Source organism: Euleptes europaea, chromosome 8 (genome assembly GCF_029931775.1).
Source record: "Euleptes europaea isolate rEulEur1 chromosome 8, rEulEur1.hap1, whole genome shotgun sequence".
Classification (NCBI taxonomy): domain Eukaryota; kingdom Metazoa; phylum Chordata; class Lepidosauria; order Squamata; family Sphaerodactylidae; genus Euleptes; species Euleptes europaea.
In genome coordinates, this window is record NC_079319.1 from 31599756 (window position 1) to 31625834 (window position 26079).

The 26079-nt window shown below is 43.1% G+C and overlaps 1 protein-coding gene across 5 annotated transcripts in view; it reads right to left on the bottom strand.

Moving 5' to 3' along the window:
* RALYL (RALY RNA binding protein like) overlaps positions 1-24517 on the bottom strand; it is a 313989-nt gene extending 289472 nt beyond the window's left edge. For 2 of the 5 annotated variants that reach the window (XM_056854028.1, XM_056854025.1), the window contains exon 1: positions 24309-24508. The gene's annotated coding sequence lies outside the window, so the exon portion shown is untranslated. Of the gene's footprint in view, positions 1-23368; positions 23578-24308 lie in introns of those variants that run through there. The other 3 variants (XM_056854027.1, XM_056854029.1, XM_056854026.1) reach the window with 3 other exon arrangements.
* Positions 24518-26079: the final 1562 nt, after the last annotated feature.

Sequence of the window (26079 nt, forward strand, 5' to 3'; positions counted from 1 at the left end):
CAGAATTGTCTACTCAACTGGCAGCGGTTCTCCAGGGTCTCTATGCTGGCCCACCAGAGCGGGGTGCTCCTGTAGCAGCGCGGTGCTATGAAGAGGCCTGCAGCAGGCGGGGCAACAGGCTGGGGTTTCTGAAGCCGAGGCTTCTACAGCTGGCAACTGTACTAATTGGGAATGGGAGTAGTAGACGCAGTCCAGTAACAGTCCAAAGGTCAGTCAGGGTGAAAGGCAATCCGTCAGAGCAAAAGGCAGAGTCAAGGTCGGGCCGGTCCGAGGTCAGGCAGGGAGTCCAGAAGAATTCAGGGTTGAGAAAGCAGTTCGAGTCAATACACCAACAGCCAGAGTGGAGTTACGCAGGTTCGCCGTGCGTTGCTTCCACAGCTACTGCTGACTCAGCCCTCCTAAATACTTGAAGCTGTCTGGGGGAGGCAGCTTCTGTAAAGACTCACTCACTATCTTCATGGCTGTCCCGGTTCCTTCTTCGTTATTCCAACCTGGCTGAACGCCGGCGTTGTTCTGCCAGGACCCGGCCCATTTTCCTTCGAAGAGTCCCAGGAGACATCTGTTCCTCATGGTTTCCCGACTCCCTGGGCAGGTTCCTTGATGTTCCCGGGTCGGCCGGCGTCTGGTTTTCCATTGGCTGATCTTTAGCCGGTGACTTTAGGGTTTGTCTGGGCAATACATCGTCATCAGCTGTTTTCTCTGTTAGTGTGGGTGGGGAAGGAGGACTCTGTCCCTGGATCTGGTCTTCGTCAGAGTCTGAATCTGTTGTCAGGCAGCCTCTGACAGTCTCAGATAGAAGTCTTTCACACCACCTACTTGCCTAGTCCCTTTAACTGGAGATGATGGGGATTGAACCTGGAACCATCTGCATGCCAAGCAGATGCTCCACCACTGAGCCACAGTCCCTGATACTTAATACCTAATCAACTGAATGTTGGCTTCTGCAGCCTGGCAGTTCTGCCTGAACTGAACAGATCTGTATTTGGCTCACAATCAGATTGTCAATGTCAAACACAGTATGTTCAGATGCTGAACAGGTTCACTGCAAAACTCACAGCATCCCTACATCAGGCCATACAAGTCTTATCTTCCTTGCAACTACTACCTCCAGTGCTATTGTACAAAACGAACAGTGCACATGGAGCAGTGACAGAGGAAGAGGACATCCACCTCGGATCAGCCAAATTTAACACTGGCAATCAATGGGGTGACAGAAGTCACAGCCAAATCACCCTCACATCCAACAATCCACACCATTCAGAAGTCAATGGCAAAATTTCAAATGGCATTAAATTAAATGGAACACCAGCAGATGTTTTCCCTGAATGAACCCACTCACCTGCTCACCTGCCATCCATATATAAGCAGACTACCGATTGTGCAAAGTTAAGTTGGGACCCTGTAGGAAGCACAATGACATTCAGTGACATTAAGTACAATAGTTACAATAGATTTTAGCTATATAGTTTATCAGCAAATGTACCAGCAAGACTAATAGAGAGTGTAATTTTGTATATCTCCACTGACTTGAACAGAACTTTTGCCCCTAAGAATGTCTTCCTCTGTCACTGTAATAATTTTAGAAAAAAATATATGATTAAGTAACTACTGCACATATACTGTATTGATTTTCAGTATCGATTTTATGTTGGCATTTGGAGTCACGCCTCAAGAAAGCTTCAACATTTTATGTATTTACAGCTGTCAGTTGGCAAAGGGTCATTTGTTCACTCCAAATGGAATGTATCTCTAAAGCTCACAAAAGTCAGGAGATCTTTTTGTAGGCAGGATTTTTGACCCATTTTTTAAACTGGGAATGGAAAAGACAAATTTTGAATCAGCATGATTCAAACAAACTGTGCTCTTTGAAATATGCATTTTTCCCTTCACTGGTCACACTAATAAGACAGATACAGATTATGCTTCTTTCCCTGAAGAACTATCCCATAGCCTGAGAGCAAAGACCTACAATGAGTCATCATATCACGAAGCAACAGATCCAAGCATGCAGCCCCCCCGCCCCCCACAAAATCACAGACTGTTTGCATGGGAGCTCTTGTTAAATATATACCGGTTGACTGGTTGAATTTCTGTGAAATGAGAAAATGCTATTCACAAAATATCTGTATAAATTGACTTTTGTGTGCCACTTAAAAAAATGTTTGTCAGGTATCAATCTTGTCCTGTGTTCTGCTGCCTCAGCAGATATTTCAGAGTTCATAAATGTCAACTGTAGACTACTAAAGGGGCCCCATGGCGCAGAGTGGTAAGCTGCAGTACTGCAGTCCAAGCTCTGCTCACGACCTGAGTTCGATCCCTAGGGAAGTTGGTTTCAGGTAGCCAGCTCAAGGTTGACTCAGCCTTCCACCCCTCCAAGGTCGGTAAAATGAGTACCCACCTTGCTGGGGGTAAAGGGAAGATGACTGGGGAAGGCACTAGCAAACCACCCCATAAACAAAGTCTGCCTAGGAAACATCGGGATGTGATGTCACCCTATGGGTCAGGAATGACCCGGTGCTTGCACAGGGGACCTTTACCTTTACACTACTAAAAAATCCAGTCTGGACCTCATTTACTTCAATGAATTTAGAAAGGTATGCCTGATCTGAGAACTGCACTGCAAATTACTGTATTTTTATTTGCTGCCAGTCCTCAGAAGATGAAGAACTGGGGACCAGAGTCATTCATCTAAACTGGCACCTACCCTCTATCATATTTGTTATGAACCTGGTTCATCCAAAAGCAGCACACAAAAAACTTTATTTAGAACAGCAACCTTCTGCATTACAACTCTGGGGTAATTAATTACAATTCTATTTAAGTAAAGAGGGGGGTGGCAGACATCAAATCTGTCCTAACTATGCCTTATCAAACAAATCAAATAAAAAAATGTTAATTTCAGTAACACGGATAGATGTTCCCAGCACACCACTGTCATTGTTTTATTTATTTAAAATATTTATGTACCACCTCTCTGCAACTTTGTTTTAGACAAAAAAATACAAATATACAAAATCACAATATAAAATCACAAAACATAAAACTCCAGAGCCAAGCTGTCAACATAAAACTACATGATCAATATAACATGCTTAATTAAATACAACCTTAACATCTTAAAACAGCAGCAGATAAAAGAATTGAACAGCCTGCTGCTTAAACAGGTCCAAAAATCTAAACCCTTTAAAAATGCTAATTGCCAACTTCCTCTCCCCCCACTAACCCAATCAAAAATGCTAATTGCCAACTTCCTCTCCCCCCACTAACTAAAAAGCTTTGGCTTGGTTCTGAAAAGTTAACAAATTTGATGCCAGTCAGCAGATTAGGAAAGAAGAATTTCTTAAGGAGTGAAACCTTATAGGCAACTCCTCGATAGCTCTGCCACCACCCAACAGTACCTCTGGCGTAGTTGGATTAAACTTCCATTTGTTGCCCTTATCCTGCTCTTTTCTGCCTCCAAGTACCTATTTAGGACATCCACCCCTTCATCTCAGATGAAAAGGAAAGGTGTGCATGTCATCAGCATACTAATGACTTTTTACATCAACCAGAAGATATCCTCTGCAAGATATCCTCTGCTGAACAGCATGGGTTCAAGATCAACTCCCTGAGGGATTTTACAGAATAAGACTTTCATGAGCAGAAATGAACCTTTGGACTCAATCCATTGTTTTATCTGAATGAAAAGAGCCAGTTTACAGAATCATAGAATTGGAAGGGATCACCAAGGTCATCTACTCCAACCCCCTGCACATTGCAGGAAATTCACAACTACCTCCCCACTCCCCACACCCCACCCCAGTGAACCCTATTCCATGGCCAGAAGATGGCAAAAAAAAAAAAAAAAACTCTCCAGGATCCCTGGCCAATCTTGCAGGAGAAATTACTTCTTGACCGAAAAGTGGTGATTGGCTCTACCCTGGGCATGCAAGAAAGAGCCACAAGAGTCAAACACTGATGCAAACCTTCCTGCCCTCCCTCTCATGATCTGCATAAGGTCACAGAATCAACATTGCTGGCAGATGGCTATCTGCCTAAAAACCTCCAGGGAAGGAGAGCCCATTCCCAAGGAAGCCTGTTCCACTGAGGAACTGCTCTGTTAAAAAATTAGCCGGAAACTCTTTTGATTTAATTTCAACCTGTTGGTTCTGGTCCATTGTCCTGGGGCAACAGAAAAAAAAACTCAGCATCATCCTCTATATGACAGCCCTACAAATACTTGAAGATAATTCTCTTATCACCTCCCAGTAGTCTCCTCTTCAGGGTAAACATACCCAGCTCCTTCAACCTTTCCTCATAGGACTTGGTCTCCAGACCCCTCACCATCTTTGTTGCCCTCCTCTGGACACGTTCCAGCTTGTCTGCATCCTTCTTAAATTGTGGTGCCCAAAACTGAACACAATAATCTAGATGAGGTCAAGGGGCTATAATCACTCTGTTGAAATATGTCTCCAAATAATCAACAATCTCTTACTTCAGGCTGTTTGGAGGCATCCTAACTGAAGTATTCCTTAGACCTACTTATGTTGAAATTTCTGTCCAGCCAGGAAACTACTAGAGTGAGTAAGAGACTATGTGCAAACATTCTGGTTTATTCTTGTATTTCTCCAGGTCTTCACATCTCTTTGGAGGAGCCCAAAATAAAAAATGTGCAACACCCTGGACTGGGGTGAAGAGACACAGGAAACACAGCCTGTGTAAATATAGATGTTATAGGTGCGTATATGTGAGGACAACATGACAGCAGATGAAAACATTATGAGGCACAGGAAAACTATGCGAACAAGCACACAAACCATATATATGGTTAAAAATTAAGGTGGGCTGTGTTCCTGATTATATTTAGAATTGGAACACAGGACTGAAGTAAAGCAGATGCTAAAAAGTATCCATCCTGATGTTGCCAAGATCATTTCAGAGAATATTAAGCACATTTAAAACACATTCAAACCAGTCTCATGAAAATATTGTCAAAGGCTTTCACGGTCAGAGTTCATTGGTTCTTGTAGGTTATCCGGGCTGTGTGACCGTGGTCTTGGTATTTTCTTTCCTGACGTTTTGCCAGCAGCTGTGGCAGGCATCTTCAGAGGAGTAACAATGAAGGACAGTGTCTCTGTCCTTCAGTGTTACTCCTCTGAAGATGCCTGTCCTTCAGTGTTATTCCTCTGAAGATGCCTGCCACAGCTGTCTCTGTCCTTCAGTGTTACTCCTCTGAAGATGCCTGTCCTTCAGTGTTACTCCTCTGAAGATGCCTGCCACAGCTGCTGGCGAAATGTCAGGAAAGAAAATACCAAGACCACGGTCACACAGCCCGGATAACCTACAAGAACCAGTCTCATGAAAGTTCAGAAGTTCAAATAGGTGGTTTTTGTCCCCAGTGTAGTCTCTGCCTTGGTGGGATTTCCAGAGTTTCTGTATCTATACCAACCTGACTTGAATAATATATTTCTGGAAATCGCAGCACCACACTCATTTTATTGTGAATCAAGGGTAATTGCTAGAGTCACACATGACAAGAACCTTTCATGCTCATGAGAATTTAAATAAGCAATGGTCATCAATAAAACCATTTGTGTGTGCCCTCTTGGCTGTATCAATTCCAAACTATCCAGTATATCTATCTGGCAGGTCAAAAGGCTTTTCTTTTACTTAAGAATTAGGCATGCAGTTCACTATTATTCAGTATTAAGAACAGATTAATCTTTTATTCTGTTTTAGGACTACTGCAGAATTCTGTTCAGACAGATATTATTTATCATCTAGTGATAAGAGCACCACATTGGCAATTGAAAAAGCCAGTAGAAAGCTGGCAGCCTGGCAACCCACACCCAATGCTCACATAAACCCTTGATGGTCCCTCTAAACCAACTATATATAAAGACCTAAACTAAAAGAATAAATGTTGGGAAACTGCTATCTTTCCCACTTCCTGGCTCTGTGTCATTTATAAGATGCGCTAATCACCCTTCCGCCTCACATGCACCAAAGGTGATGTGCAAATCAATAAATCCATAATACTGAATAGCAACTAAAACACAATAAGAGCAATAACTAATATATGTTGCTGAGGATAGCAACACCATTATTCACAGGGAGGATCTTGCAAGGTTGCGGGGAAGGATCTTCAGGTTGCACTCTCCCACAGAATATTGCCAGCATGTAATCTGTAATGCATCCTGCATAACCAAAGGCGGGGATAATGGACAGAATGCAAAGGTTGCTAGGGTTAATAAGAGTAGGCAGTAGCAATATAACCACCCCCTTGAGTACAGGAGGGAAGTGGTACATGGCAGATTACTGCCCTAAATGATGGGCTTGTGAAACGGCAACCAGCATGTGATTATTTTCAGTATGGCAAAATCTTAGCTGGGACTCCTTCCTGACTTTCCCAGCCATATGAAGGATATGAACCAGCAATTTTGGTTATGCCTTACCTCTACCTCCCCACAGCATTATGCCCTTTCTGTACTATTCACTCTGCTCTGGTATATATAGCAATGCCAGAGCAACTGGGGAGATCCTAATATCCCTTCAGAAGTCTGCATTCCTCTTGCCTGGCAAAAAGCTGGTGCTCCAAAGCCCTGCCCACCCAAAGAACTGAATCTCTGTAAGGGACAGATCTTGGGCATACTACTGGGATTTCATCTGCTGATTGAGCTACAGAAGTGTGTGGATGCAGCAGCTGGAGTGGCCATGTTTCCTTTCTTATGCGTGTGCCTGGCAAATGGGAACATCATTGTAGAAGGAGCCTTGAACCCTCATCTGCAGAGCTCCTTCGAGTATATCTGCTTCAGGGCTCCTCCGGATCATGTCCCGGTGTTCCTTCCAGTGGAGAGTGTATTCCCTTTATTCTTTCCCTTGTTGTGTACTGTGCATGGGATAAAGCAGCCTAGCCTCAGGAGGCGTAGCCACATCTTGCACAGTACATGAAAAGATCACATGTGGGTTCCAGCTTACGCTGAACTGTGAAGTTATTCAGCAAGGGAATTAAACACATGATGGAGGACTCTAGAGCAACATGGTCCACAGGACAGACAACTCGATGCCCTGCTTTGGTGCTCCATCAAACAGAGGCACAAAAACATCTAAGTAGAATCTCATACAGAGTAAATGGAGCAAGACCCATCTTTTCCGAGGAGGAGGAGACGAAGAAGAGTTGGTTTTTATATGCCGACTTTCTTTACCACTTAAGGAAGAATCAAACCGGCTTACAATCACCTTCTCTTCCCCTCTGCACAACAGAGGTAGGTGGGACTGAGAGAGTGTAACTAGCCCAATGTCACCCAGCTGGGCTTCATGTTTAGGAGTGGGGAAACAAATCCAGTTCACCAGATTAGCGTCCACCGCTCATGTGGATGAGTGGGGAACCAAACCTGGTTCTCCAGATCAGAGTCCACCGCTCCAAACCACTACACCATGGTGGCTTTTAAAAAAGGAATGCTTTACTACCAAGGCTTTTAAAGGACATCCTTTCCCGAGGGAAAAACAGTTTTGCTGAAGAAATCTCACACACTGTGGAAGACTATGTTCTTTTAATCACCCAGAACTTATTGGTTTCACTTTCTCAGAAAAGCTTGTACAAATAAAGAGGGTTTTTTTATAAAGGCTTCCTTGGTTTGAGAGTGTAGCACAGTGAAACTCACTCACTGGCTCGGGAGCCACATATGGCTCTTCTGAGCACTGAGCTCCAATGTGGCACTATCTGCATGTTTCAGAAAAGCGGGCAAGGCTCTTGTCCAGTGGGGTTTGTGGTTGTCAGGTGGTTTCCACCTTGAAACAGCCACCTCCAGGTGAATTAATAAACTGCAAGCATCCCTGAGGCGCGGGCCTCATGCAAATGTGGCACTCCACAAGCAGCAGAGTAAGTTCCGCTGCCAGTACACACAAGTAACTATTGGAATTTTTTCCATTATAATTGCTGCCAAACTCCTCCTCCTATGCCTCTCCCCTCTTCTTCTACTATTGTTTTATTATTTTTTGGCCTTCTCAGTCATGTTAACACCAAGAGCAAAGTCCAAGCAGAAGAGAAGGGACAGCAGATCTGAAACAAAAACAGTTACAAACAACATAAAATGGGTCCAGAAATATAAATAAATGAAAAAGCAATTTGAACAGGGCTGTAGTTAAGGAGATGAGGAGGGCAGCCACCACCCCTGTGGCTTCCAAAGGGCAGCAGAACGGCCTCTCCTACCTCCTCCTGTAGGAGAGGCCGTTCTGCCGCCCTCTCTGCATGCCACAGGGGCGGCGGCTGCCCTCCTCGTCCCACCCCCGTTACAGCCCTAAATTTGAATGCATTTCCCCGTTTTAATAAGTTGGTTTGTTTATACCAGGGTTATTTCAGACACTCAAAATTCTCTGATAGTACAGCTAGACTGTGTCCAGTCCCCGTTATCTGTCCAATGAGGCACCAAAAAAATCTGCATCAAATAATCTGACATAATCTTCTTCCAATCATTTATTGTACCGTTGCAGTTCTGAAAAGTATAGAGACAGTTTATTTTTAATCTATCAACTGACCGGATCATTTCTGAACCCATTTAAAAATTTCCATGACAGCATACTATATTGTTTGTTACTACACAGTTCAAATCAGAAAAAGCATATATCTGTATGAAGCCATTTCAGCATATGAGTAGCAGAAAGGACTGAAGTGTGAAAGTTTTTATGTTGGTAAGCTACCTTGAAGCTGGTGAGGAAGCAAGGCATAAATACAAGCAGATTTTATGTCCTGTAAGGAAAAAACGTTTTCCTGATTTAGGGTCTTTATAAAACTTCATAGACACCCTCATTTCCCACTTCACACTTTACTATGGCAGCTTAGGCACCTCTTCCCTGCGCCTCTTCCCATTATTTTGCAGTCATGTACATATCTTGGAAACAGATGGACAGAGCCAGTGACATGGTTGCAAGATATATTCATAACCAACATAATATGGGTAGATGCCATGATGGAATAGCTCACATAGTTTACCACAGCAAAGTATGAATTGGGCTTAAGCCCTGTTAAGTTTTTGATCCGTGAGCACTATATTTAGCACTACCAAAATCTTTTTAGTAGAAGCTGCAATTCTGTAAACCTGGGATACACTAAGTTATATACTAGCTTGGCTAAGCTATCCACTATAGAGTGTAAACCAACTATACAACCACTTGAAAGTATTAGGGAAAATACCATTAATCAAAAGCATCTAAGAAACAAAACTATCAATAGCATGATTATTTGCCACAGGATGTAGTGGTGTCTGCAGGCACAGATGGCTTTAAAAAAGGGTTAGTGTGCTGGCCCACCAGGGCGGGGTGCTCCTGTAGCAGCGCGGTGCTATGAAGAGGCCTGAAGCGGACGGGGCAACAGGCTGGGGTTTCTGAAGCCGAGGCGTCTACAGCTGGCAGCTGTACTAATTGGGAATGGATGTAGTAGACACGGTCCAGTAACAGTCCAAAATTCAGTCAGGGTGAAAGGCAATCCGTCAGAGCAAGAGGGAAAGGCGAGGTCGAGCCAGTCCAAGGTCAGGCAGGGAGTCCAGAAGCATTCAAGGTTGAGAAACAGTCCAAGTCGATACACAGTCAGCCAGAGTGGAGTGTCGCAGGTTCGCAATGCGTTGCTTCCACAGCTTCTGCTGACTCAGCCCTTCTAAATACTTGAAGCTGTCTGGGGGAGGCAGCTTCTGTAAAGACTCACTCACTATCTCCATTGCTGTCCCGGTTCTTTCTTTGTTGCTCCAGCCTGGCCGAACGCTGGCGTTGTTCTGCCAGGACCCGGCCCATTTTCCTTTGAAGAGTCCCAGGAGACATCTGTTCCTCATGGTCTCTGGGCTCCCTTGGCAGCTTCCTCGATGTTCCTGGGTCGGCCGGCGTCTGGTTTTCCTTAGGCTGCTCTTTAGCCGGTGACTTTAAGGTTTGTCTGGGCAATACATCACCATCAGCTGTTTTCTCTGTCAGTGTGGGTGGGGAAGGAGGACTCTGCCCCTGGATCTCATCTTCGTCAGATTCTGAATCTGTTGTCAGGCAGCCTCTGACAATTAGACAGATTCATGGGGGATAGGTCTGGTCTACCAGTGTCTACTACCCATGGTGACTAAAGGGAACCCCCACATTCAGAGACAGAAAACAGGAGGCAACATTAGGGGAAGGCCTTAGCCTTAATGCTGTTGTTGGACCTCCAGAGGAACCGATTGGCCACTATGTGAGACAGGATGCTGTGTGAGACAGGATGCTGGACTAGATGGGCCACTGGTGTGATCCAGCAGGGCTCTTTGTATGTTCTTATTATTTAAAATGTACAGATTGTGACCAGGATCAAATATACCCCCCCAAAAAAAAACCATAAAACACCAAACCCAAAGGTACTCTTGCCCAGCATTTTCCAACCTGCAGGATTCAACCCAAAAGTGAGTCACAAAGCCTCTGAAAGTAGTTCCCAGGGTTTGCAGTTCTGTTGATTTGTGCATGCTCTTTTTTTTTAAGTGGGTCACCATAGCAAGTAAACTTAGGCTTGTGTGTCACCATGTCAAAACAGTTGGGAACCACTGCTTCAGTCTTTGCTGATCCCCTTGTGCAGCTATTCTGTATTTTCCCATGACAAAAGGAGTTTCAAAAAAAGGGAGGGTGCCAGTGTTCAAAAAGCAAAACAAAATTTAAAACCCCCCATCAAGTCAGAAGTATTACTATGATAGAACAACCCCCTAAGCAGCTACTCAGATCCAGATGGCACAGGCCACATTCAAAACTTTGAAATAATTTATTTATTGGCATCACAACACTTTTGAAAAATCCATAGTCCACAGCCACACACATCCAGGAAGGAATGCAAAACAAGAATTTTCAAGTATACCACAAATGGCTTGCCAGATCCCACTGACATGGACATCAAACAGGTTTTTGTTTTTAGGACATCTCATGGCACAATGTGTATCAACTGATTTAAGATTCCCTAAATAGCTCTTCAAAAATTATGAGAAAGCATGCAGTAAAAGTCTAGTGGGGCCAGAGAACAAACTTATCAAAAACAGTAATTGAAATGTACTACAGGTATGAATAAGCCTTCTCTCGTGTTCAGCTTTGTTCCCCGATCTTATTTAATGCTGACGCTGTACCTGGCCACAGGCTCCAAATCAGCAAACTGTAATTTGAATGTGCTCTACAAAGTAAAATAAAAACAAAATGATAACAGACGAGGGGGCGGGGGGAGGGATGTCCAAGCCTACGGCCATTCACAATCCTCCAAACCATGTTCAGATGAATGGTTTCCTAGCCGTGGGTTGTAGAACTGTTCCTGCTGGTTTACAAGACCCTCTAGAACCGTTTTTCTTTTCTTTTCGGCAAGGGCACAAGAGTACCATGCTAACTCTCTGCATGCAGGAGAGAGGGGTAAGGTTAGTCAAAGAAGAAGAAGATACCTCCATGGCTCTGAGCCGTGACTTGTTCTTCACTATGGTAACCTTGCAAGGCTTTGCCTGCATTTCCTATCCTGACTTGCTTGGTCTGCTGCTCACAATTTTTGCCTTGACACTGGTATGGTCGTAATCACTCCTCCTGTTACATCTGCGGCATCATGTCTCAGCAGACACTGGGTGTGGAAACTACTGTGAAAACTACTCATTTAGGTGATCATTTCAACTGAGAAAGAGATCACAGACAGTCACATTGGTCCAAAGAAAAATCATAACAAATGTGTTCAATTAAAATACAGGTTGAGTAACCGTTATCCGGACAACCAATTTCCAGACTGATTCGAAAACCAGACCTTTTGAGCCAGCATGCAGGCATTACTCACAGGCCCTCAGCAGTGCCACTGATAGTTCAATGTACACAAAATTATTTAAAATATTGTTTTACATTCAGGCTATGTGTACAAAGTATATATAAAACTTAAATGAATTTTGTGTTTAGACTTGGAGCCCATCCCCAAGAAATCTCATTATGTATATGCAAAAAATTCCAAATATTCCAAAATATGGAAAGATCCGAAATATGGACCACTTCTGGTCCCAAGCAATCTAGATAAGGGATACTCAACCTGCATCACAAATTGGCATGGAAGCTTTTAAGCTTTCCAGAACTCTTCATTAGGTTGGATGATTTTTAAAAAAGGGAAGCAAGGTTGGCTTTTATATTTTCAAACATAAAACTGTAATTTTCATTTTATTCCAGAAGGCTAAGAAGCAGCTTGAAATAAACTCCAGACAGTGTCACATCATCTAATAAAATCTGCAACACTTCTTGCGCCAGAAGCCTCAACATCATGGCCCATAACTTCCCCTCCCCATTTTTAAATCCATCCTAATTAGAGTTCCAGAGAACATAAACACTTGCATACTGTTTTGTCATATTATGACTGAACTCAAGACGTTAATTTTTACATTACATGCTAAGCTACGCAAGTTCATTATATTTGCATCAACTGCCAATAAGAGCTTGGATTGTTACTTCAGCAATAAGCAGCAAAGCAAAACAGTAAAAGTCCATTTAAGAAGAGGGTAAACAAATAAGTATTTCTCAGAGTTTACGGTGTACGAACACACACAAACACTTCCTGCGCTTCAAGGATTCAAAAGAGATTACAGTTAAAGAAAAAGGACGAGCATGCCTGCCTTTAAAGAATTCCCAATTTACATAGCATTTACTCAGAGGAAGAGGTGTTTTAGTCATTTAAAATATTTTTTCATCGTTTCAGAAAACAGTCAATGTTAGTGCCTTTAGGATTAGACTTTACTAATTAAATTAATATTTATTTATGTTATTTATAGCCTGCCTTTCTCACTGAGACTCAAGGCGGGTTACACAGTGTGGGTCAATACACTCAATAGAATCAGACATCTGTGATGTACATTTCTCACTCACACAGTGTGCCTACCACCCTCCACAGGTGGATCAGGCCGTTACATATCGCTACCCTTCTTAACTCATTTAAAATAGAGAGAGAGACATGACCATTTCACACCTGAGGTCCTTTCTCTCACTCACAGAGACATCACTAGACAGAGTAGCCCAGCCCCCTTAAATAATTGCCCCTCACTCAGACACTGCACAAAGAGGTTGGGGTCTCAAACACTGTTCCATTCACATGCTGCCATCATTTATTTACATCCTGAAATATTTACAGACCGAAATCTTCGCTTGCGTGTATGTTTCTTTCCCTGAGACAACAAGCTCGCAGGTTTACACAAACAAGGAGTTAACTTTTATTTATGGTTTGAACATAACACTGAAGAAATACAGGTAGAAGTTACAAAGTTTCTTTTCAATTGAACTTTTGCACTGTTTCCCTCTTCCAGAATTTGGGGCCCTTCGTTACAAACTGACCCTTTTCAGTCAGCTTCAAGCTGCTCTTCTCTACAGCTTCACTCAGCCAGACTCTTCCTACTCCTTAACTGCTCTCTTGAACTCTCTCAACTGCCGTTTTCAACTCTCTCTCTCACTAACATTCTGTTAGCTCCTACTAATTTCTCTTAGGGAAATGTGGAGCCAGTGTGGTGTAGTGGTTACGAGCGGTGGTTTGGAGCAGTGGATCTGGAGAACAGGGTTTGATTCCCCGCTCCTCCACATGAGTGGCAGAGGCTAATCTGGTGAACTGGATTGGTTTCCCCACTCCTACACATGAAGCCAGCTGGGTGACCTTGGGCTAGTCACACTCTCTCAGCCCCACCTACCTCACAGGGTGTCTGTTGTGGGGAGGGGAAGGTGATTGTAAGCCGGTTTGATTCTTCCTTAAGTGATAGAGACAGTTGGCATATAAAAACCAACTCTACTTCTTTTCTTCTGTCACAACATCCAATAAACAATACAACAGGATTTGGATTGTTATAATCTGAAACCAAGCAGAAACCTGAAACACAGCTGAAACAAGACATGATACAGAAATTACACAGCTAAACATCTTTGCTACAGAACCACAGTTAAGAAACACAGCCAGTGCTGTGTACCAGGACAGAGTGCTTGACTAGGATATGGGAGACCCAGGTTCAAATCCCTAATGTGCTATGGAAACTTGCTGGGTGACCCTAGCCCAGTCACACACTCTCAGCCTAACCCACCTCAAGAAGTTACTGTGAGGATGAAATGGCTGAGGGGAGAATGATGTAAGCCCCTTTGGATCCCCACTGGGGTATAAGTTAATTAAATAAACTGTGAACATCATTATATCTATCATTATTCAATGATCAGGTTCCTCAGTCATATGACAGAATCTCTAAAAAGGGTAGTTATACCATGATGCTTGCACTTTAGTTCAGGATCTGAATAGTATGCAGCTATGTTGCGAAGCAATTCAGTCTATGCAATGCATTCTACTCAGTCACATTATGCTGCGTTGTATCTTACATGGTGTTCATCAGGGGTCCCCAATGTGGCGCCTGTGGGCTCCGTGGAACCTGCTGACTCCTTTTCAGAAGCACATCATTTATTTTTAGAAAGTGGGTGGAGCCAGTTGGAACTTTTGCCTATCAAGGCTTCTGATTGGCCACTGGATATTTGGTTGGCTGTGCAGATTTTTAAAAATGTTCTTTGGCAGCAGCTGCCACCACAACACAATGATCTTCACTATGTGACTGAAGGTAAGCTGCAGCAGCCTTTTTTGGCTGGCTTCACCCCTTGCAGCAGCCATTTTGTGTCAGCCATTTTGTGGCAGCAAACCCCATGCTGTGTCAGAATTCTAAAGGTGCCCACTAACTCAAAAAGGTTGGGGACCCCTGCTTTAAACAATATTATCCTAAACAGAATTACACTTTTCCAAATCAACTGAAGTCAATGAGCTCAGAAGCATGTAACTCTGCTTTGGACAGCAGTGCAAGTGTATTTCCAAGACTCTCTAAGGTTCATAGCCACCAGGGAGAATGTGTGAACTGCAATACTAAGTAAACTTATATGGGAGTACGTTCTACTGAAAGCAACTGACCGTGTTTTTACACAAAAAATTTTGGACTGGGCCACCAGAATAAAAATGGGTTGTCCCAACACTCTCTAGGGTCATCTGTTAATAGAAGGAACATACTGTCCTCCTCAGCCACACACCATGAGATATATATTTGTACAAAAAGAGTGGCCCTTCTGCTTTCAGGTCTAATAAAGATACCCACAAAATGCTTATTATTCATGTAAAGTTACTAGCAAAGACATACAGACAACAAGAGATATCAGTGCAATGGTGTCAGCCTGGTCTGCAGACCAAATTGTAATCACTTTTAAAACAAGTGCTAATATGGACTTGATAAAATGCATCCTTTTTATGGACAGAATTGAGCGGGTGCAGAGTAGAGTGACAAGGATGATCAGGAGCCTGGAGACCAAGCCGAAGAGGAGGTTGAGGGGGAACATGATTGCTCTCTTTAAGTATCTGAAGGGCTGTCACTTAGAGGAAGGCAGGGAGCTGTTTCTGTTGGCAGCAGAGGATAGGACTTGCAATAATGGGTTTAAATTGCGGGAGGAAAGGTATCGGCTGGATATTAGGGGGGAATATTTACACTAAGAATTGTTCAACATTGGTATCAGCTACCTAGGGAAGTGATGAGCTCCCCCTCACCGGCAGACTTTAAGCTGGACAAGCTTAAGGCTCGACAAGCACTTGTCAGGGATGCACTAGGCCAGTGGTCGGCAAACCGCAGCTCACGAGTCGCTTGCGGCTCTTTGACCCCTTGAGTGCAGCTCTGGGCTGCAGGATCGCGGCCGCCCACCCAAAAGAAGCCACCTTTCCCGGGCGCGGGAGGGGGGGCTGGCTTCCTTCAGCGGAGGATCGGGGCGGCACGGCAGAGGAGAACCTGGCGTCCCTTCCCCGCCCCAGCCGGCTCTGCGCGCATGCAGAAGTCCCGCAAAAGTTTTCCGCCTTTCCGCCAGCCCAGAGCTGCCGTGCCTGGGGGGGCGGGTCTTTGCAACATGCTGGCCCGAGCACCGGGAAGAGGGAGTGAGGCCCCGATTCAGCACACACACACCCTCCCCCGCCTTCCTCACCTGCAAACCTCAGCACGTCGCCCTCGTGGCCTGCCCTTCCCTTCCGCCGCTGGAGAACGCCAGCGAGAGGGGAGGAGGGGAGGACGCCCCTCCACCTTCCTCCTCCTCTTCTTCCTCCTCCTCCTCGGAGGACGAGGCACTGAGGAGGGGTGGACGGGCGGCCTGCCGGCCGCCCGGGAAAGGAAGGAAGGAGCCCAGGTGGCGGCGGCGAGAAGAAGGAGGAGTAGGAGGCCGAGAGGCGATCGCGGGGGGCCAAGGCGGCCGGGATGCACCAGGGCAGCCGCCGAGAGGTCACACAACTAGAAGATCACATCTTGAGTTACTCTCTACAGGCTGGTCCCCTGTAGATCTTTTCAATGCTCCCTGCACATTCTCTCTCTCTCTGTTCCCTTTGCCGGAATCAGGGATGCAACACATCTGGAAAATTTCATGGCTGTGGTTATTTTCTTCCTCTGGAGGGAAAAAATGCACATTTGGGGGAAGGGAGGGGGGAGAGAGTATGGAAATATTTATAGCAGTTATTTGATCCCCCAAAGAACTCGTCCAAATCCTTCGGACTCCAAGCGTCTAACATGAGGGTCAGGGAGATGCAAGGCCATTGTTCACATTAAGTGTTTGTCAGTCATTGTCATGATTTAATTTTATGGATACCTTACTTACAATTTAATTTTTCTCAATAAATAAGATCATTATTAAGTATGATATCAAGTTTTATTCAGTGTACCTATAGTTTAATTTAGACTTAAAACTTTAATTAAAGTTTTTAAGTTAATAAACAGTGTACCTACCTATACAGCTTAAGTTTAAGAAATCTGGCTCTCAAAAGAAATCTCAATCGTACTGTTAATATTTGGCTCTGTTGACTAATGAGTTTGCCGACCACTGCACTAGGCTGATCCTGCATTAAGCAGGGAATTGGACTAGATGGCCTGTACGGCCCCTTCCAACTCTATGATTCTATGATCTCAAACTATGCACTCTCTTAAATGTATGACCATGTTTAAAAAAGAATCAGATAAAAGCGAGCAGAAAGTAGAGTAACCAAATGAAATGTAAACAAATATTGCTACTTTATTGCTTTCTGGTATAAACAGGCAGCCTTGTTCTACACTTAAATCATAAACTGATCTGTTACGTCAGACCATTCCTTAGCAGACTTCTTATTTTTCATGCAATGTGCCACAGCATGTACCTAAAATCTACGGTAACGCACTGATCAGTTGGATAACCTAGACCAATCAGATGATGTAGACACAATCCAGAATATCAATGATATTTAAAGAGAATAGGATTGACCATTTCTTGAAGTCTGGTGATACTGATGTATGAAAGGACACATACAAAAAGAGGCAAGCTACACAATATTATCATATGCAACTTTGCTCCAGCTGTTTTTTAAAGCAAAAGCAAAATAGGGAGGCTGCAACTTTAACTGGGGAGGGACTGCTGCCTTTATCCTCAAAAAAGGAAAAGCTATAAACAGCCAACACTCACTGCTGAGAAGCAATTCTGCGCATAAAAAATGGCCTAGGGGAAAAGCAGTCCCCTCACCCTGGCTCACCACTCAAAACTTGGTACCCAAGGTTGGGTGAAAGGAATATATATATATACGTCTGTGTAAAAAATACTGAAAGTATAATTTATTAGAAGCGCTATATAAAAGTTAAAATTATTTAAAAGCATTAAAATAGCACAATGGCATTTCCTGAGGTTGATAACTATAACCACATACCAAACGTGTTTTGGCCTATGGGGCCTTCATCAGTGGTTAATTAAAACCCTTTGTAAACCTGCACACATTTACAGAAATACATTAATGAATACAAATACAAACAGTTCAAACCCAACCAGGCATGTGTATATGTTGTAAATTCTATTCTCAATTACTCAAACATCGGGTATAATAGATTCTTCTTGTAATACTGGTTAGTATAAGTCTCTCAAATACTATGTGTGCAGGTATCAACCTAGTAAAGCAGTTTTATTCCCCTCCTTTTTTCTTTCACCACTCAAAACTTCAGCCTCCCACAGATGCTTTTCATTGGAGAAAAATTGTATGCAACTGTATTTAAAATGTAGTTGAGTATTACACTATGCTCATTGAAAACCCCTACAGAACAAGGTTCTGGACTAATTTTTCCATTAACAGAAGGTACTTCCTTTAGCACAATGGAATTCCTCCCATTTAGGGGGGATCCAATCCACTGGATTCAATCCACACTTTCTCAAACCTTCCACCTCTAATTCACATACCACTCAAAAGCTGCCAGTTCAGAAACTATTATATGCATCATCAGAACTGTATTCTGCTGAGAAGGAAAGGTAAAGAAATAAGTCTGCTAAAAGTTATATTGCACAAAAACACTGAGACACCACAGAGTGAAAGCAATTAGTTTGCTATCTACATAAGCAATTATATAATGAGCTCTTGTTTTCAACCCATATCAAATCCAGTGACTAGTGTTTGAGTCTTCCACCAACCTCCTGATAATTTAGTTGTCCTTTTAGACATTTTCTTTTTTGATATGGTGAAACCACCACTATACACTTGAGCCTTTTCCTTTATTCGTTTTAAAGAAAACTTCTCTCCTTGATCCCTCAATACAAAGCACTGATCACATTCCTTCAACTTCCCACAATACAGCCAGGTATTCACAGTAAGTGTGCAGTGACCTATGCAGGTAGCTGAACTATCTTTCCAAAGAAATATTGGAAAAGAGAGATGAAGCAATAAGGTTGGCATATTATCTTAGAACTTTTCAAACTCTATTATATCATGTGGAATAGGAAACCACCCACTGCAACATGATATATTTATTAAACCTCACACTGGACAACACTTTTACGATCTGCTGCACAACCAAAGTAGACTCTTCACAGTATTATCCAAGAGACTGTGGATTTGAAAGAAGAACAACAAAGAGTAACAAAGAGGGGGACAGGAGAAAGCATCTGATCCAAGACAGCTGCAGAAAAGACCCTGGGACTCTTGCAGCAAGAGAGAGCAGCAAGAGGTCAGGATGCAAGAGAAGGCGTATAGTGCAATCCTATACAGAATTACTCCAATCTAAACCCACTGAAATCAATGGGCTTAGACTGGAGTATCTCTATGTAGGACTGCACTGCTAGTGGGGGAGTGCAGGACAAATAATGCCACAGTAGCAGCTTTGGCACAAGCTGCCCATTAACCAATAAAACTAATGAATTGTTTTCGTGCCTTGAGATTTAAAATTTGCTTAGCATTTTTATAATGTAAATTCAATCATTTATTTTAATTGTTAGTCGATGACTCATTGAGTTATAGAATTACAGGCAACTGTGCAAGGATAATTATTCACAGATAAATGATCTCAAATCAAAATCCAATTGCTTCTCAAAGATTAAAGAAAGTAACCTAACCTAAAATAATTGTCACTTTTATAACTGAGCAATCTATTCCACAAATAGGAAAGAAAATCAAGCCCTTGTAGGAGAATGAAATGCAACCTTAATCTTGAAACATTTCTTAGACAATTGAAACATCTTGAAATATTTCTTAGACTAATGAGTAATTTGGACAGCAATCAGTAGAAAAACACTGATGTCTATACTGCCTTCTACAAAAGTAACTACAGTAGCAACAAACATCCAATTAAATAATTCAAAGAAATTAAAACAAGAATTAACTTCCAGGTACAATATTAGTTTCCAGTTCCATGACAACCAAAAACTGCATGACTGCATGATACTGAGATGGTTTTAAGGATAGTTACTATCAGAGGTTTGGCTTGGTTCCAAATAACAAGGGGTAGATTGCTACTTCAGAACAAGAGTGCCCCCACACAAACTCACTGCATCCCACTTCAGTCGGCTCAGTAACACACGGTGCCATGCTAAGCAGAGTCATATCTTTCTAAGTCCAATGCAGTAAATAGGCACTGAAAGATGCAATTCTGCTTAGGATTGCACTGACAATCAGAAATACAGAGTTTAATAATACTATTATTATTATTATTATTATTATTATTATTATTATTATTATTATTATTGCAATCACTTCACCTTGTCCTGAACAACAGGAGCTGTGTGACCACTGCTGTGCTCCCATTATCTTAGAGCTACTGGGCCAAAAGGCAAACATTTCCCATACTGTCACTCAGCTATGGTAACGAAAAGAGTGTGTGTGTGTGGGGGGGGGAAGCGATGTTCGGTCAAGTCCAGGAATTTTGGCCTTTTTATTGTCAAAAGTAGACTGGTGCCATGAGAGGATTCTGACCAAACCTTGCCATATTGTTGCCAAAGACAAAAAAAAATCAAAGTGAAAAATAAATAAAGAAGACAATGGAAAACTCAACAGGCAAAATTACATATTAATGAACTGACTGTATGTATGTTCCACTACTAATGGAGAAAGATAATCACAACTATCTCCTTTCCTTGGGTGGTATCAGTCAGGAGATTTCTAAAGCAAATATGACCAGCAAGTCTGAGCCTGTGCTTATTTATTTGTTCGCCTGTTTTGTTAGAACTCTAAGTCCCTTCCGTCAGTACTACTGTGAAATGCTGATGCAACTACAATCAACTTTCCCCTTCTTTCAACTACAAGGCACAACTCCTTCTTCTAATAAATTCTGTGCACGCTACTGGCATACAGCCCAATACGAAACAAGTTCACTTGGAAAAGTCCCACCAAGTTCAATGTGGATTACTTCCAGATCAGTATGCTCAGGACAGGATAGTTATATTAATTCAAACAGCAAGCTGCAATCATAAACAAACAACGTCCAATGCAGAGGCACCAAGGGATCTTTTCCTAGGTATTATAATCCGTATGTGTCAGCACTGTGCTCTCACTAAATTTAGGACACTCACCACCTTGTTGAGACTCACCCTTAACTGAGTCTCCAGTTAACAATATAGCTCAAATTCCAAAGACATGCCAGTTCCAAATCTTCGTAAAAATCATTTAAGATAACTGAAATACTTAGTACACATTCACTGTAGAATATTCCTAATTTATAATGTTTCAATATATTATTCTCAGATATTAGGGAAAAATCACTGGATTACTAATATATATAGGACTGATATCACCAGATCTCCAGACTTCCAGTCAATTAGTTAAGGAAAAATCCAGACTCATTAATTGAATCAACAAGACATGGGCAACGAAACAAAAAGACCTCTACATCATCATTAAGGCTGCTCAATTTTTTTTTGCATTAATTTTTTTGACATAACATTACTCTGAATTTGCTTTGGTTTTGCACATTTGCATGGCTAACACATTTCCACGCCTGTCCTATACTCTGCTCGACTCTGTATCAGTCTTGGGTTTTGAAAATAAGTCTCAATGAAATAAGTTACAGTTAAGATCAGGCTTTCCCCTCCATCTACCATGTTCAGTACACTCTGCTAATGTCCATCTATTTGAACGTCCCCACAACTCAACAATGTTCAAGTTTCATTTAGAAAACACATAACATAATTTTCATGTACACACAACCATTACATTTAGAATATTGTAGAGGGCTTCAATAGCTACTTACCTTGAAGAAATGGAGCTCCATTAGTGTAAGTGCTCTGAATAACTGCTTAAGAAGGCACCCATAAGATGCCATTTTTTCCTCCCAAATGGTATATTTGACACAAAATTGTATTTGTTCCCACATGCATCAGAAACCTTTTGCAATCAATTTAATATCAAAGTGCACTAAGATATGACAAATAGTCAGAGCTCTTCTCTAAAACTATCCATGCTATCCTATGGAAAAGGGAACACATCAGCGGCTTGGTAAACCACTTTAAAAATAATAAGATTGAAAGCATTTTAGCAGTAATGTTGGATAAATGCAAAGATTTCTACGGTCTTTCTTTCCCCCCAAATAATGTTTTACAAATACACCACTGCAACCTCTATCTTCCCAATCAAAGGTCTGAATCCTGAATATATATTGTTTAAACTGGTAGGGCTAGTTTCCAAGTAAATGTGTTTAAACTTTAAGTATAATTCCTAAACCTTCATGTACCTACTAAAAACTATGGGATATTGGTACAGCAATCATATGGCCTAATCTTTTGCATGCTTACTCATAAGTAAATTCTAATGAGTGGGACTTGCCCCAAATAATTATGTATTTAGGACTGCAGCTTTAAATATATTTACTTGAAACTAAAGTTTCATCCAAGACGTGTTTCTACATAGATTTGAGGTTGTAACCCAAGATTCCAAAGGTTGTTTTCTGTAGGGAAGTCCTGCTTCACTCAGTTTTAGGAGGATTGCGATCTCTGTGAGTGGATATTTCTGGAGAAAGCAACTATGCCTAATTTTCTGGCACAAAAGTACTCTGAATTTGCTTTGTTTTCTCCATACACCTAACTTTTTTTTTATTCCCTGAAGATTATAAACGAACTTTTGCAGCTTCCCATATGCATGTGCAAAGTATTTCAAATTGCAGATTGAAACAGCTGCCTTCTAACTCTCTCTGTGTTAAATGAGGCTATCTATTTTGCATTTGAGTAAAAACATGAAAGTGTACCACTGCATGCTTGTGGTTTCTGAATGTGACAAATTGCAAAGTTCTAAAGACGACGGTCTATAATAAACATATACAAAAACAAACATGCAACCTCCCAGCATTTCAATCCTAATAACACATTGAATTATCTTTTTTTTTTTTTTTTGGCTCAAAAAGATTTAACAAAATCAGCAAGGGAGTAAATCTTTCCTATGCGTATTAAGAATTATCCCTGCCCTTTCCCATCAATCTATCCAATCTCTACCAGAACAATACATGCAACATATTCCTTTCCCAGTCATGACCTAGAGGTGGTCACTAATAACACCAATAACCATGACAGTCACATGAGAACAAAAACAAGCCTTTGCAGATAAATAAACACACTGTGTTCTAAAGCTGAAAGCAAGCAAATGCTTTAATCTTTTGCTGAAACAGGAATAAAAGTTGGGACTAAGGATAAAAGGTTAGGAAGGCAGGGTTGGAATATTGTGGTGTGTAGTTGGAAAAAACGCCTCACACTCATAAGGTAAGGCAGGGATGCTGCTGCTGAGTCTGTGTCAGACACCTAGTGGGCAATAACAAAACCCCAACAGCTTGCTTTCTTACTCACAACAATCCAGTCTCTGGCATTGTCAGTTTCTTAACCCCCATCACAAAGTCTCTGACCATGAGAGGTGGTGTCTCATGCGTTCCATTCAGGTAAGCTCCTTTTCATGTGCCCCAATCACACAGCTTCACTGACCTGCACACAGTTATTACAATGTTTTGCATCTATCTGAACAGCAAAAGAATGGCTAGCTTTGTCTTTACCCTACTGCTTACATCTCTGCAGCTAAAGCACAAGAGATCCTTTTGTGGAGGGGGGGGGGAGAAATTGTGGTAATGCAATTACAAAGAGTGGAAACGCCTACAAGGAGCTGAAGTACCTGCACCGGGGAGATGTTCAGTTGTTCACTTCATCTTCCGTTGACAAGGAAACCAAACCGCACTTCATTCTCCAGGAAAACCTTCCAATGCCATCATTTGAAAATGCACTTATTTGTATATATGTGTAAATCTATCAGCATTATGATACTCATTGTAAAATTATCTTGGTAAAAGAATTTAAAAAAGTGAAATACTGTAAAGGAACTATCTTTGGGGAGGGTTTTTTGCAATATAATTTGGAGGGGGGATCCATTTAAAAATGATCAACAGTAGCAAGCTGCAAGAAAAGTTTCACATTATAATTGGGCATGAAAAACAGAAAAAGAAGAAAAGCTGCTGATTGCACCGGGCGTCCAAAAAGGAAACAAAACCAAAAAAGCATTAAACAAAATTAGTATCTTGCTCAGTGGCCTGCACCAAGATTGCAAGATCACAAACTCTTTGTAAACACTGCCGTAAAATGCATTTTTGAATTTCATATATACACAAAAAAACCAAAAAACAAAACATCATAAAAAAATCTCTCTACAAAAGAGAGTTAAGCAATATGCCCATATCTCATCTGGTTTTTTTAAAAAAATGTATGCATAATAATTAACATTTTTGTCACAACAAAACCAGTTGCATATGTATAAATAGGTATAGTTTAAATGCATTTACGCTATTACTGGACTGGCAAGTCTATTTCTCTCTGTCTCTCTCTCTTCCCCTCTTTTTTTCCTCTTTAGATTCCCAGTGACTTCCAGTTTCCAGCAACACCTTTTTTCTCAGTTTAGTACACCATCGCATGCTAAGAAAAAAACTTGTCATCAGAAAAAGGATCAAATCCATGAAAACAAAAGAGGTTAAAAAATAAAAAAAAGCAGCAAAAACAAAAAAAAAGGAAGGAAAAAAAGGACAAAAAAAGGAGGACAAGAATGCCAGCGGAAAGGTACTCACCGAGCGGGAGTAAAAGGAAGGAATAAAAATGCGAGTTACTATAAAATACAGTATGGCGGTGGAAGAAGGAATGAGGCGCTTTTTTTTTTCCCCCTCTTTAGTCTGCCTCAGGCAATTGCCACGTGATTCGGAGCCAGGCTGACTCGCAGGCAGGGGGGGAAAGGAGCAGGCGGGGAAGGGGGCGAGCCCCACCGGAGGAGCCCAACTCGCTCAGAGCAGCAACAGTGGCGCCGGCAGCGGCGAGGAGGAGACTGGAGCCGGCAGGGAAGCAGGAAAAGCAGCCGGAGCTTCGGCAGCCCTGCGCGGCGCTGGCGGCGGCGGCAGCACACAGCAGCCAGACGAGCAGGTGCCCCACGCGCCGCGCTAGACTCACACGCGCGCGAGCTGGCGGCCGGGCGCGCGCGCTTGAGGAGAACCGGGAATAGAGGAGGAGGAGGAGGGGGGGGAGGAGCCGCGGTCTGAGGGAGGCGCGCGTGCGAGGGGCTCCCTGGCGGCTGCCGCGCGGCGGCGGTTGGTCTCGTCAGGCGCACGCGCGCTGTGCTCTCGGCGGCTGCCCGTTGGGGGATTGGCGCGCGGCCCGAGCCCGCGCCACTTAACGGCCCCCTCTGGCGGCTCGGGGAGTCTCTCTCGCACGGGGGCGCGCGCGTCTTTCTCCCCCCTCCCTTTCGAAGCCACAACTTGCCGCCGCCTCAAGTCAAAGTTGCAGCTTCCCCTCGCGCTTGCCGCCGCCCTCTGGCTTCTCCCGTTTTCTAGCCACTTATGCGTGGAAGGGGCCCTGACCTGGATGGCCCAGGCGAGCCTGATCTGGTCAGATCTCAGAAGCTAAGCAGGGCCGGCCCTGGTTAGTATTTGGATGGGAGACCGCCAAGGAAGTCCTGGGTTGCTGTGCAGAGGAAGGCCCTGGCAAACCACCTCTGTGAGTTTCTGGCCATGAAAACCCCAAAAGGGGTCGCCGTAAGTCGGCTGCGACTTGAAGGCACTTTACACACACGCACACATGCATGGAAGGGGTTTTGCCTTGGGTTTGCCGCTCTCCAGATGCACATTTTTCCCCCAGCCGAATTTTCAGAACTCTGCAGAGGGGGCTTGTTTTTGAGTTTGGAGAATGTGGATGGGGGAAATGTGCATCTGGAGAGCGGCAGATCCAAGCAATATAAGAACTGCACTTTCCTCCCCGTGTGTGTGTGGGGGGGGGGGGCGGAAGGACAGTCCTTTCCCCTTGCTCAAGACACCTTTGGCCATTTATGCAATGGGAGGTTTTTGCCTTGGATTTGCCGCTCTCCAGATGCGCGTTTTCCCCATCCGAATTCTCCAAACTACATGGGGGCTGATGGTTGAGTTTGGAGAATGTGGATGGGGGAAAGGTGCATCTGGAGAGCAGCAAATCCGAGCAATACAAGAACTGCACTTTCTTCTGGGGGGGGGGCGGGGGAAGGACAGCCCTTTTCCCTTGCTGGAGACACCTTTGGCCATTTATGCAATGGGAGGTTTTTGCCTTGGGGTTGCCGCACTCTACATGCACATTTTCCCCCCATCCGATTTCTCAATACTCTGCACGGGGGCCTTATTGTTGAGTTTTGAGAATTCGGATGGGGGAAAAATGTGCATGTAGAGAGCGGCAACCCCAAGGCAAAAACCTCCCATTGCATAATTTGCTTCCTCGTCCCCCACCCCCACCCCTGTCGCCTGCTGTGTGGGACAAGATTGGCAGGGCTCTTGTGGGGGCGGGCGGATGGGTTGCCTAGTGGTTTCTTTCCCGCGGTGAAATAGT